A 14002-nucleotide genomic window follows, 5' to 3' on the forward strand; every position below is an offset into this window, starting at 1 on the left:
ACATATTCAAAGCTCAGAAGACTATAAACTTGATGAAGAAATGCTGGACCTACCATGACCTTGGCCAACCTTTGGCTTTCTGTTGAATGAAAAACCAATTTCCTATCATTGTTCAGTAATAGGTCTTCAGATTGAAGGGTGCATAAAGGAAAGGATTTTATACCTAATTCAACATTTATTGAGGCCAGTGATTCAGTAGGGTACACAGCACATGCTTAAACAATTCCTCTACAAAATGCTATGGAGGGAACTGTAGCTTAATGAACCCCAAGTGCATACATTGGTAAGTGGTGAGACAGTATTTGAACCATGTCACTGACATCACCTTAGGGGCAGCCCTGCTACCCACTCCAACGAGAGCCCAACCCGGGGGGGCTGGCGAGAACCAGGAGGGGACAGAGGAGTAGCCAATGGATGGACTTATTGCCATTTTTTTCTCTCTCTTTTTTTTTTTTTTTTTCCCTCTGAATAAATATCACTTTTCAAGGCCAAAAAAAAGTGGGGGGAACCATGAACATTTTAGACATCCTTTTATTTGGGGGTGTGCTTCTCCCAAAAATACTGATCCAGTTCCCTCAGATTAGTCACATCCAGGCCCAGGGCTCTTCCATCCCAACCCAATTCCCTTGAAAATGATTAAAGACTCTATAATATATCACTCAATCTCATTTGCTGGATCAAATCTAGAGAGAGAATTGCTGAGTAAGGTGACCCAGGGGACCGTCTCCAGGTGGGGAGCAAAAGAAAGAAAGTAGTAGCCATTTTCACAGTGTATTGTGTAGTATTTATTGATTTAGGAAAACAAACACAAAATTCTGAATCAAATTACTTGGAGGATGATTACCAGAGTCTGGGAAGGGTAGTAAGGGCTGGAGGGGAGGTGGGAATTTTTAATGGATTCAAAAAATGATAATTAGAAAGAATGAGGACCAGGCGCGGTGGCTCATGCCTGTAATCCCAATACTTTGGGAGGCCGAGGTGGGTGGATCACCTGAGGTCAGGAGTTCAAGACCAGCCTCGCCAACATGGTGAAACCCCGTCTCTACTAAAAATACAAAAGTTATCCAGGCGTGGTGGTACGGGCCTGTAATCCCAGCTACTTGGAGGCTGTGGCAGGAGAATCGCTTGAGCCTAGGAGGCAGATGTTGCAGTGAGCTGAGATTGAATCAGTGCACTCCAGCCTGAGTAATAGAGCGAGACTCTGTCTGAAAAAAAAAAAAAAAAAAAAGAATAAGTGAACAAGACTACCATCTGATCACACAACAGGATGACAATAGTCAATAATAAATTGTACATTTTAAAATAACTTAATTGTACATTTTAAAATAACCAAAATAGTGTAATTGGATTGTAACACAAACGGTAAATACTTGAGGGGATGGATACCTCATTCCCCATTTTGTGATTTCACATTGCATGCCTGTATCAATACATCTCATGTACCCCAAAAATATATACAAGCATTATTTACCCACAAAAATTTTTAAAAAGGAAATTTTTTTTAATTACTTGGAAACTTCTCCCCAAAAATGTTTTAATCCTCCCTTATTTTGTTCTTTTCACCACAATAAACTTAGAACGTGAGAACATGAAGCTATAAGAACTATGATTATTGAAAAGCTAGAACTCTTATAAAGTACTGATAATTTGAGAAAAGGGCTCTTGTGTTACGAGGCTCTGCTATTTTTTTCATTATCTGAATAATGAGCACCTATTTAGCCAGAATCACAAATGTGAAGGAAGAGCCGTGATTTTTAATTCCTCCCTGCCCACTATCTCCTTAGGAAACAAACTGAAATCATCACACATAGGTGTAGATTTAAAAATTGAAGTTCTGCAGATTTCTTGTATCTGTGATTCCTTCTTCTCTCTCCATCTGAGCACATCCTTGCTTACATCTCAACTAAGCTTCTCCCATCACCATCGAAGTCCATTGTCTTAGCAAGAGCAATCATCGCCTTCTCAGTCACATCTCCCATGTTTGAAACCACAGTGTGTCTCTACCCACCCACCTGAATGTGGCCTCATCAGGTATCTGGAGAAGGTCCAACCCTGTAAAATAACCATAGTGATGAGGACCCCAGCCCACCTCCCAAAGAGCTCCAGAGGGAGGAAGGAAATTATTTTTCTAGTGCAAGTCACAATACTTGGCCCTTTTTATACATTGCCTTAAATCTCTCAAACCCCTGTGAAAAGATAGGTATTAGTGTACCCATTTTACAGGTGACAAAGGTGAAAGGATACAGAATTTGCCCAAGATTACACAAATTGAAAATGTTGGAACTGGCAGTCAAACTCAATTTTTTATGGATTGCAAAATCTATGCTTGTTCCCCTATGAGACTGTACCTCTTTAAGAAAGAGATGGATGGTCACATATAATATCACACCCTGCCTCTCAAATTGAAAAGGGGCCTGAAGTACCTTTTGTAGAGGCCTCAGGAACTGGTGTCAGTGCTTATACCAGCACAAATGCACACATATACAGACAGAGCAAGAGAAAGAGAGACTGGCCTTTCTCTCCTTAGGGGCATCATGGCCCCTTACACTGAACACTCAGTGTTCTTTGACTATAAGAAGAAGAAAGCCACTCTAGTTAATTTAAGGATTAGTTTATTTGAGAGAATACTAGGTAACTCGTAGAATCAAGGACCACAAAAGGCCAGGAACATCAGGTCAGTACTAGGGATCTCCAATTCATTCTTTCTGAGCACTGCCATCAAACTGACTTGTCTTCATTCACCTTCCATTCATATTTCACTCCACTTATAATTCAGATTCCTGGGAGACTGAGTCTGGCCAACCTGTAAAGTCATGGACACACCCAGGAGCAGGGTACTGGGATTGATATCCCCCAGGGCCATATGGAAATGTAGGAGGCACAGTTCTCCAAATGAAAGGAAGGGTGCTGTTACCAAGGGAAGAGGGATAAATAGATGCTGGGCAAGATAACAACAGATGCTTGTACCCGCATTCTACTCTTTGCTCTAATAAGTAAGCCTAGTGATTAGAGAAGCTCTTGTTTGGTCCTAGGCTTAAGTGATAACTAGGGAGTGATATTTTTCAAAAGATATAGAGCCAAAATTTGTATTTTTTTCAGGCCCTATTTTTCTCAAATGACTTACCATCACTATTGTCCTTAGGTCCTCCCGTTGTCCCCACTAGACATCATTGATGGGTTCAGAAATGCATATTTCTAATAGTAACCTCACACTGCCTGTTAAACATCTATGCCCTTGCTGTGGTCATGACCCAGCCAAGAAATGGCCAATCATAGGCTCCTTTCTCCTTCTGACCATGCCTGAAGTCCAGCCATTGATCCAGTCCCTTAATCAATGGTAAGAATGATGCTCAAACCATTCAGTGTGTAAGATCATCTTGAGTAGCAGCTCCCAATCCTTCCGGATCTCTAAAGTAGGAAAACACTTTCTTGGGAAGTTACCCGATTGAACAAATGAAGTCTTCATGGTCCTGGTGAAAACCTCACCTCCAATTTACTGTTTGGCTGAGTTTTTGTGATGATCTTCTGCTCTAGACCCACAGATAGCTGAGGACACGACAGATCATCAGACAGTGGGAACACCAAGTCACAGAGTTCCTGCAGCTCTGTGTCCTGTGCAGACAAAGCCACTCACCCTCCTCCTGCCTTTATGGAAGGAAGGTGGTAGGCAATGTTACTTTGTTTTTGGCAAACCCCCACAAAGAGAAATCATTCCACATAGTCTGAGAGGGAGTATAGTAAGTGTTGTGCATAGAGACCTCATTAATGGCCAACACCTGTTTTATTTGCAACTCACCATCTTTCTAGTTAAGAAGCGTTCAGAGCCTGACCTGCAGACTATATTGGGAGATAAAACAATGAGGTGCTCACTCTCAATGTGCCTGGCTTTATGGAGTAGCTTCATTCCTACAAGTGTATTCTGTAGATCAATATCAATCCCCGGTGCCTATTGACTTTACCGCACAGTTCCAGTATTGCTTTATCTTTACAGAGTAAATTTTTATTATTAGAGGCTTCTAATCCTTTAGCTTTAAATGTCTCTATGCCTGCACTTCAGCCTTTCTGCCAAAGAAAAACATTTCATGAGAAAAAGCTAAATTACTAAGTATATTCATGTGCCATTTCTCCTAATCCTAACAAAAGCCCTGTCATGTTGTGATATTTCCCTATTTTAAAGATTGGACAACTGAGGTACAAGACCTCATTCCTAATGAAAAAATACACAAGGGCTCAACCCATGTCTTCTGATGGGACTGAACCTCAAGTCGCAGTTATTGCTTCATCTTCAGTGGGTATTTGTGAAATGTGTAGAAAGGGCATGGAAGCTGCATCATGTTCAGTGGACACTGCAAGTGATCTGTTTGCCATTCATTTAACACACATTTGTTGATGACTCATTATATTCAGAAGTGAACAAGATAGTGTCTGGAGCCTGGGGCAGCTCTCACTTTAGAATAGGCTTGTTTATCAAAGACAACTTTCATCTTGCCTAAGATCACTCAATAATCTCTATGAGGCAGAAGTTCCTTGGTCCAGTCATGTAGACTTCCTGCCCAGATCCCATCCGGTAGCCACTGTCCCTCTCCTCCAGCAGCTGTGACTTTGTCTGATCACACCTCACAGCCACCACTTTTCCTGGGGGATTGCCCTCTGCTAATTGCTCAACAGGCTACACTCCCACATTCCCAAGTCACCCCCAGCAGAAGCCCACAACCCATGACTAATAGATACATGCCAAGGGGCATCAGAGGCTGATCTTCTTGCCTCAGGTGGAACTAATTTTGTTGTGAGATTCATACTCCAGCGCCTTCCTATGGGCTCAGACTGAAGCAATCTGCAGGCAAGTCAAAAGCTTTGCTTTGATATTTGTTTCAACTCTGTCCCACTTTCCTCCTTCCCCTTTTCCGGGGACCATATCATCAGGAAAGTACTTGAATTAGACTCTCCATCACAGGCTGTGTCTAAAGGAACCCAACATAAGACATCTAGATTGACTTCATTTTGCAGCAGAAGAGTTACAAATTTTTAGTGTCTGAAAAAAATCTGTATTTCATGTTTTCATTCATTCAGATTGGGCCTTCTCCTAAAATTAAATAAAACCAGCAAGATCTGTCTTTGCAGGATTTTGTTTGTACTGAGGGTAAGGAAACAGTCATCTCTTAAAATATTCAGGACTACTAAAATACAACAGGTGCATTGCCAGTTTCCTAATAGTATATCTCGAAACCAATTTTTTTGTGAGAACGTCACACCCACTGATAGGAGTCATGAGTTTTTGCTTTTGAGTAGTGATATGAACCTAAGTGTGAGTTACATTGAAAATTAATGTACTGCCTGCCTGATCATTTTCACAGAGCCTTTGGTGAGGTTGATGTTGAGCTTGTTGGATAATTATCTGTTTTTTAAAAATCTAAGCATCCTTTTGTACATCGTGTTTTCTGTTTGCAAGTTTCGCTTCAAGTTTACTGAACCGTTTAATTAAGTGTTTAAACTTCTAGAGGTGTTGATTGATTCTAATCAGTATTTTCTGCTATTCTAATTGAAGGCTTCCTCTCTTGGACTATTGTCAGTGAAGAAAAAAAAAAAAAAACGCAAAATGTTGTTCAGTCTTTGGCATAATCTAACACAAATTTAGTTGGCCCCATGATTGCATGAACTTCAGGAGGCCAAAAGAGAGCCAATTTCTCTATGTTCTTGAAATCGCAGAGCCAGCCCCAGGAAGAGACTGTGCTGCAGGTACAGGGAGGACGTGCAACCTCTGGCTGGGACTTAGACTCCGAGCCAAACCACTTTCAGCTTTGGCAGTTTTCACTCTTCCTGGAAACTCAGTCGGGGGATGTTTTGCAGGGACCCTTACCACCCAGAGGAAATGATTTTCTCCTTTAACCACTCTTCTTTTCTCAGAAAAACAAAAAATTACCCCCAAACTCCCACCTTCTGTGGTAACACCCCAGGCAAAGGCAAATTTAGTCCCTAGAATAAGAGCTGCCCAATATCGAGTAGGTCTTTCTGCTGGTGGTGAGAAGTCAGGCTTCTAAACTCTAGGTATTCAGACAACCTGGGTGTTGTGTTTATCTGGCCTTTAGAATTGCTCTGGAGAGAGCGAGAGGGGAGTCCCTGCCAAAACAGCTCAGGGAGCTCCTCCAGCCAGCGGGCACCTGAGACATGGCCCCTCGACTGCTCCCCAACTTCAGCTTTTGAAGACCAAGTTTTCTGCTGCCTTCAAAAATATTTTCTGGCAAGCTGACTTTGGTCCCTCTTGAGACAATTCTGTTCTAGTTGACTTCTGTTCAGCACAAAATAATGTATTATGGATATTGCATTTTTCTGCTAAGAAAATGTCGGCTGCTAAACTAGATCAAACCACCCTCCAGTTCTTCAGTGCTGACTCATTTTAATTATTGAACTTTTCTCCCTGGAAAGTACACTCCGTGCTGTTTGTCGAGAAACTGGCAGTTTTAACACAATTTGGAAACTTTTCATAGATTGATCACCCCGGAAAACAGGCGGCTGCTCACCAGAGAAATTCTGCAGTTCAGATTAGTTTGCTGGGTGATGACACTGAAGAAGTGAAATGTGTGGGGTTTCTCCCTACCACCCATTCCAACTCCCTGGCTCCTCACAAGACAGTGCCACTGCATGCAGCAAGGAGCTCTTGTTTTCTGTGTACTTCTGTGGGGTCCAGCTCTAGATCTGTGACATGCTCACCAGCTCACCTAAGTGAATACAATCCCTGACTCTCTCCAGATTTGTTTCTTACCTCCATCTAATTCAGTCATTCCCATCCAGCCATACCTACCTTCTCTCTCCCTTGGGAACACTCCAAGCCATTCCCTACCTTAGGACACTTGCATGTGCTATTCTGTCTAGTAAGTTCCGCTTCTAGTCTAGGTGGGTTTGCAACCCTGGCTGCATGTTAGAATAATTTTAAGCCTTATCTTGAGGTCAATTAAATTTCAACCTCTGGAGGTGGGGTCCACTATCTATTTTTAAAAACTCCCAGGTGATATGAATGCACTTTAAAGGTTATGAGTCATCACTTTTAATCTTCATGTGGCTGGGTCCTCCCATTGTTCAGGTCTCAGCACCAAGATCTCTTCCCAGAGAAGCCTTCCTAATCATCCTATCTGAAGGAGCCTGAACTCTAACCCCTGGAGCTCTACATCACTCACTGATTTCATTATCTCTACAGTACTCATCACTCTCTAAAGTTATCTTTTCTATTTTTTATTTATCGTTTGTCTTCCCCACTGTAATTCAAGCTTCAAGAGAGGGATTTGTTCATCTTGTTGACTTCTGTATCAGGACATCTGCCCAATACGTAGCAAGTGCTCAAAATATATTTGCTAGATGAGCAAGTAAATGAATAGATGGATATATGAATGAATAGATGAATGAATGAGTTTCTTCCCTTAGAGTCTGTATTAGTCAGGGTTCTCTAAAGGGACAGAACTAATAGGATAGGTGTATATATGAAGGAGAGTTTATTAAGGAGTATTGACTCACACAATCACAAGGTGAAGTCCCACAATAGGCTGTCTGCAAGCTGAGGAGCAAGGAAGCCAGTCCCAGTCCCAAAACCTCAAAAGCTGGTAAGCTTACAGAGTGCAGCTTTCAGTCTGTGGCTGAAGGCTGAAGGGCCCTGGCAAACCACTGGTATAAGTCCAAGAGTCCAAAAGCTGAAGAACTGAAGGTCCAATGTTCAAGGGCAGGAAGCATCTAGCCCGGGAGAAGGATGAGGGCCAGAAGACGCAGCAAGTCTAGTCCTTCCATGTTCTTCTGCCTGCTTTATTCTACCCATGCTGGAAGCTGATTGGTTGGTGTCCACTCAGATTGAGGGTGGGTCTGCCTCTCCTAGTCCCCTGGCTCAAATGTTAATCTCCTTTGGCAACACCCTCACAGCCATGCCCAGGAGAAGTACTTTGCATCCTTCAATGCAATCAAGTTGACACTCAACCATCACAGAGTCCAAGTTAGTATTTTTGATAGTATACTTCACTTGATAAGAGCTGCCCCTCAGCACACCTGGGGAAAAGTATACTTGCTCTACAGACATTATTTTCTACTTTGAGTTCCTCAACATGAGGATTCAAAAAGTTTTAATAAACAACAAATTAATTTAACTACAACCTATCACAAGTTGCATATTGATATTGAAAATTCTGTGAAAGTCTAAGTGTTCAATGCCTCCCCTTCCAAGTGTCCCTTCAGCATGGCCATCAGAGCAGCAAGTCAATGCTTAGCCATCCAGCACTTGTGCCTTCCCCACCCAGTGCCAAGGCACGGTGGAGGCATGAGAGCTCTTTTCTTTCCCTCTCTATTTGGTCTCCCACCTTTCGAAGCTCCTGAGAGAAGTATTTAAATAATATGCTGGTCTTCAATAGAATCGCTTGGAAGGACTGCTGGAGACCACTTGTAATCACTGAAACAGCAAGGAGAGATCACGTCTTTCATGATTTTCTTCCACTTTTAGTGCCATCTTCCACTCGCTTCTACTTCCAGATCCTTCCTGGGTTGGTGCCCTACCTTAAATGTCTCCATGAGTGTCTTATCCACTCAAGTGTCTTCATCATGAATTGCCGGCAGCTCATCCTTTGACCAACACATGTCCCAACTTGGAGAAGCCTGACGAGTTCTGGGAATCACCACCACCGTGTTTCTCTTACTCAGAGCTGCCTCCAGTTTTTCTGTAAAAACCAAACCACTATTCTCTAAAACAGAAAAAAAGGTACAACTTCAAATTTGGCCATAAGGTATTCAAGAAGGGATTCCATTTTCCTGATTAAGGACAGGAACATGAGAGAAACACACACACACACACACACACACACACACACACACACACACACACATATTCATCCCCTTTCCTTCCTGCACACCTGCTCAGCAGGCACAATGCCTGTGTTAATTCATACTTATATAATAAATTTATCCTCTTTCCTTCCCTGGAAAGTGGATGAATAATGGCAGACTCTGCCATTTCCTATCATTTTGGCTATTAATGCACGTCAGCAAGTGTGTTTTGGCTTCAGAGGACACAGAGATATTTCTGGTAACCTGTGAGAGCTAATTCACCTTCAGGAGGTGAGTAGCCAAATATTTATATCTTATCAGAGTCTGACTCATTCTCCACCATTGCAAATATGTGTCACAGTGCCTAAAGCTTAAGCTGGGTATCAGGGACATCTAAGGTCCCAGACTGACTCTGTAGTCCAGAGGATTCAGAAATTTGATTTTAGCAGAATCTCTATAAAGAGAATGCTTGGGGAGCCTGGCCCACACTAACCTTATAAGCCAGGACAGTTTCTGAGCATACAAATAAGGCTTCACCCCAAGAAGTGTACTGACCATTCATTCACATAATAAATATTTATTAAGCACCTAGCATGTTGCTTCTGTGAGAATCTAGGCACCAAGGAACAACAGGGAACAAAAAAAGAACAAAAACTCTTTTGTAATGGAACTTAGTGGGAGAGACAGACAACAGACAAATATGTAAAATATACAAGGATCAAACAATGACAAGTGCTGTGGGTAAAATAAAGTAGGAGATGAGTTATGGGAAAAGGCATCCAGTGTAGGGTGGGGATTGCAGTGTTAAATGAGGCAGTCAGGGAAGGCCTCAGCTAGAATGTGACATGTGAACAAAGACCTAAAGGAGATGGAAAGGCCAGCTTGCAAGTTTCTAGGTAGAGAGGTTTCCGGCCCTCAGGAAGGAGTGTGCCTGGTGTGTGGCAGGACCACTGTAGCTTGAACCTATGTGTTAGGAGAGAGTGCATAGGATCAAAAAAGTTGGCTGATGTGGAATCCTGAAGGTTTCGGGGGACTGGATCTGGATATGGGTTTTCTTCTAAGTGTGATAGGGGCCATCAGAGGTCTTCAAGTAGGGGAGTGGCATGATCTGATTTAGCTTTTAGCAGGTCTTTTCTGGCTGTTAGCCAAGAGGAGACCATAAGGCCCCAGCAGGCAGGCCTATTAGGAGGCCACTACAGTCATCTGGGAAAGAGATACTGACAGCTTGAACCAGGGCAGTAGCAGCAAAAGGAGAGAGAAGCAACTGGGTTCTGCATGCATTTTGAAAGGAGAGCCAATGCAAGTTGCTGCTATACTTGGTATGCTGTGGAGAAAAAGAGAGGAGTCAAGGTTTAGAGCCACCTAAAGGAACAGGTTCCATGAGAGCCCATTTCTGGCAAATGGGTTTACTCAGGAATCAAATGCAGACCAGATAGACAGTTAGGTGAGCACAGAATTATAACAAAGTAATTCATCTCAGTGGCAACAGCTTTCACTTAAGAGCCCTGAGTGTAGGCCAGGCCCTGTGTTAAGCATGAGCTTACATACTCCATTTCCTCTTCCAACAGCCCAATGGTAAACATACCATTATCCCCATAAATGAGGAAATTGAGGCTCAGAGCACAGTGACTTGCACAGCACTGCACAGCTACTCAGTGCTGGAACTATGACTTCAACCAGGCCCGTCTGACACGACCTCAACCACTGTGCTACACAGATTCCTACTCAAAATGCTTTTTAACCACATTCAAGAACAACTATGGATTGTTCTTTTTCCTCTAGGGCTTTTTCAACTATTTAGCCAACATTCTAGACTGAAAAACTACCCCTACCTTGCACAGTGGCAGAGACCCTTGGTCAAATTCTGTCTCTCTGGCCTTTTGTTTTCTCCATCTCTCCCTGTCACCTATACCCTCCGTCAACAGCTCAGCAGTGGCTTCACAGCTATTGTTACATCCATTTTGGTTCAAAAGTGTCCTCCCCCTTAGGTTTGAGAGACACCCCGGGCTACCTGATGGGGTTTAGAGAGCACCTTGCTCTTATGTGCAGTGAATTTGCAACATATAGGTGGCTTTCTTTTGAGGCGTTTTTTTCAAGTGAATTACCCCAATAAGGATGCTATTTCCTGTCCTCATCTCCAGGTGTGAGGAATTCATATTTGTCAGCCTAGGGCACTTACCATATTCTCCATATTTGTTCAGAAAAATGCTTGCTGAGGGCCCTCTATGTGCCAAGCACTGTTTTAGGGAGTGCAGTAGTGAGCAAACTAGACCCAGTTCCTTCTCCCATGAGGCTGGTAGGCTGGTGGGGCAGCAAGATGTTAACTAAGGACCCCTCTGCTAGGGTTAAGGGTTAAGGTTTGTGCTCTGAAAGGAAGAAATATTGATCTATGTGTATATATAGGAGCCAGGCCTCACCTGGGAGGTGAGAGAAAGTGTCCCTGAAGAAATGGTGAGTAGGCTCCTATCTGAAGGATGAGCAGTTCTCCCAGGATAGAAGATGGGGAAAGGTACAAGTGGTCCACACGGAAGCCTTGTAATAAAAGGAAACATAGCAAGTTTAAGGAGCAAAGAAAGCAAGTCAAGGCTTAATACAAAATGAGCTGGAGAATTGGGAAGAGCTGCAAAGACCTTCCTTAAGAATGTTGATCTTTAGCCAAAGAGGAATAGAATCCACCACTACACCACTACAGGGATGAATGAAAAAGAAAGATGTGACAGACTTTTTTTTTTTTTTTTTTTTTTTTTTTTTGAGACGGAGTCACTCTGTTGCCCAGGCTGGAGTGGAAGGGTGTGATCCTGGCTCACTGCAACCTCCACCTTCACCTCCACCTCCCAGGTTCAAGCAATTCTCCTGCCTCAGCCTCCCTGATAGCTGGGATTACAGGTGCATGCCATCACATCAGGCTAATTTTTGTATTTTTAGCAGAGAATGGGGTTTTTCCATGTTGGCCAGGCTGGTCTTGATCTCTTGACCTCAGGTGATCCACCACCATAGCCTCCCCAAAGTGCTGGGATTACAGGTGTAAGCCACCACACCCGGCTGTGATAGATTTTCTTTTGAAAAGGTGATTCTGCCTGCACTGTAGAAGATAGAAGATAGAGTAGATGGGCAAGGTGGACAGAGTAAGATAGAAGATAGAGTGGATGGGCAAGGTGGACACAGGAGACCACTGACTACATTATTGCACTGTCTGCACTCACATGATGATCTCATCTTACACTGAATTTGCCTGCACAGAGAATCTTAGCATATCTGACCATGAAGAGATCATAGAGAACATTCCTTGAGTTCAGCTACATTATTTTATGGATGAAAAATATGGCCTAGAAGCCCAAGACCACAGGGCTGCTTAAATTACAAAGTCAACTCTCAAACCAAGGTCTTTTGACTTCACGCCTTGTGCTTGTAACCATTGTTTCAGTTATGTGCATTTACATGAAGCCTGGGCTCTTTCAAAGTATTGATTGTGTCATATTTAGTATAGAATCTCCAGTGTTTGGTGGGAGTAGCAACTCAGTATGTGTTGGATGGATGAATACAGAGATGGGTGAATAAATGGCTGGAAGAATAGGCAAATAGATGGATGGATGATGACTGGATGATGGATGAATGAATGAATGATAGATGCATGCATGCATTGATGGATGGATGAATGGATGGATGGATCGATGGCTAGGTACATGGATGGGTGGATTTGAAAGGATACTTTTTTATAATCCGCAAGCTTCCATAGAAACAATCGAAATAGATCATTTTTCCTTTAGTGAAAACCATACTTCATAACCTTTCTCGAGTCATGGCAACCACTCTTGGGCCACAGCATCAGTGTGACCCCACAGGACATCCTTCCTTATCCAAGTCTGTGCCTGGGAACCTCAGTCCCTGAAAGAAGGTGATAAACTTACTGCAGTTGTTTGGAATGGCAAGCAGCCCGGGACTGGTTAGGTCATGCACTGACTCCTTATTTTTCCTGGAAAGGAGCCTAGCTTGCTAACTGTCCAAATTGAATTTTAAAAACTTTAATTAGGTCACCACAAAGGTTTGTCTCCTTTAATGGCAGAAAGCCCAGTTTCCTAAGTGTTTCCTCAGGAGCCCATCCTTTGCCACCCCACGACTCTTGTACATCACACACCTCATTAAGGGAGGACCCTGAATGGAATGCTGATGAAATATTATCTTGAGTGTCAACAGTATGGAGGTGCTCAGAAAACGGCTCAGAGACTATTGCCAAAATACACCCTTGACACACATCCTCTCATTTTATTCTCAAAACAATATGGGATGGGGTGGGGTGGGGTGGGGAGAGAATGAGGCCTTATCTCAATTTTGTAAACAAAGAGAATGAGACCATAGAGTCTAAGGGGCTGGCCCACTCCAGGGCCAATACACAGACTCAGATCTGCTAGGGACACTCCCAGTCTGGAATATCATTATCTTTCCATGGAAAGATATTATCATGGAAAGATAATGATATTCCAAATGTGCTGACTTCCTTGTTGGAGTTATTTAGAATGTAATCACTATACTAATGAACAAATAAAACATGTTTGTCATCAGCCAACATTTATTGATTACCTATTATGTACAGTACATTTTACCAGAGGTTTATCTCAGGCCAACTGGACATTCCTCTTTTCCCTCAGAGCATGAAACTAGGGACCTCATTCAAGTTCCCAGTCAGCCGCTTTCTCCACAATACAACCTAGAGAAAGACACTTAGCCTCCCTGAGCTTCAGTCTCCTTCTCTGCTGAATGGGCACAGTGATTTGTATACAACCTCCCAGCAGGATACACACAGAACATGCCAAATTGAATTATTTGAGAAGAATATATTACAAAAAGACCATTCCCAAAGGCCTGGGTAAGGGAGCCACCAGAGATAATGTACTAACCCGGAGATAGAAAGAGCCTGGCTGTTACTACTCCAAGGTCTAAAGAGACAAAAGGAAGGAGAAGGTTATAGGAACTGGAAAGGGAGAGATTCTTGTAGAGTTGGCATCCCTGAGAGAACCAGGAACCTTTGGGACACAGCCAGCCTGAGACAATTTCACAGAGCAGGAACCAGGGTAGAAGGGCCCTGATCTCCCTGTCTACCTCCCTCTGGTTTCCTTCCAGGGTGGCCATGGCAGGAACCTTTGATAGCCAGAGGTATGGGAGCCAGTGAGTGCCATGCACACGCTAGGACTCCAGGCAGAGTAGAGAAAGA

The 14002-nt window shown here is 43.1% G+C and overlaps 1 protein-coding gene and 1 long non-coding RNA gene across 3 annotated transcripts in view; one reads left to right on the plus strand and one right to left on the minus strand.

Annotated features, from left to right (window-relative positions):
• Nucleotides 1–14002, plus strand: part of CA10 (carbonic anhydrase 10) — a 544961-nt gene that overhangs the window by 461224 nt on the left and 69735 nt on the right. The window lies entirely within an intron of this gene.
• Nucleotides 450–14002, minus strand: part of LOC102128365 (uncharacterized) — a 77662-nt gene continuing 64109 nt past the window's right edge. For both annotated transcript variants that reach the window (XR_012425637.1, XR_010581814.1), the window contains one exon: nt 450–1205. This is a non-coding gene — a long non-coding RNA (uncharacterized lncRNA). The remainder of the gene's footprint in view (nt 1206–14002) is intronic.

This window comes from Macaca fascicularis, chromosome 16 (genome assembly GCF_037993035.2).
Source record: "Macaca fascicularis isolate 582-1 chromosome 16, T2T-MFA8v1.1".
Taxonomy (NCBI): domain Eukaryota; kingdom Metazoa; phylum Chordata; class Mammalia; order Primates; family Cercopithecidae; genus Macaca; species Macaca fascicularis.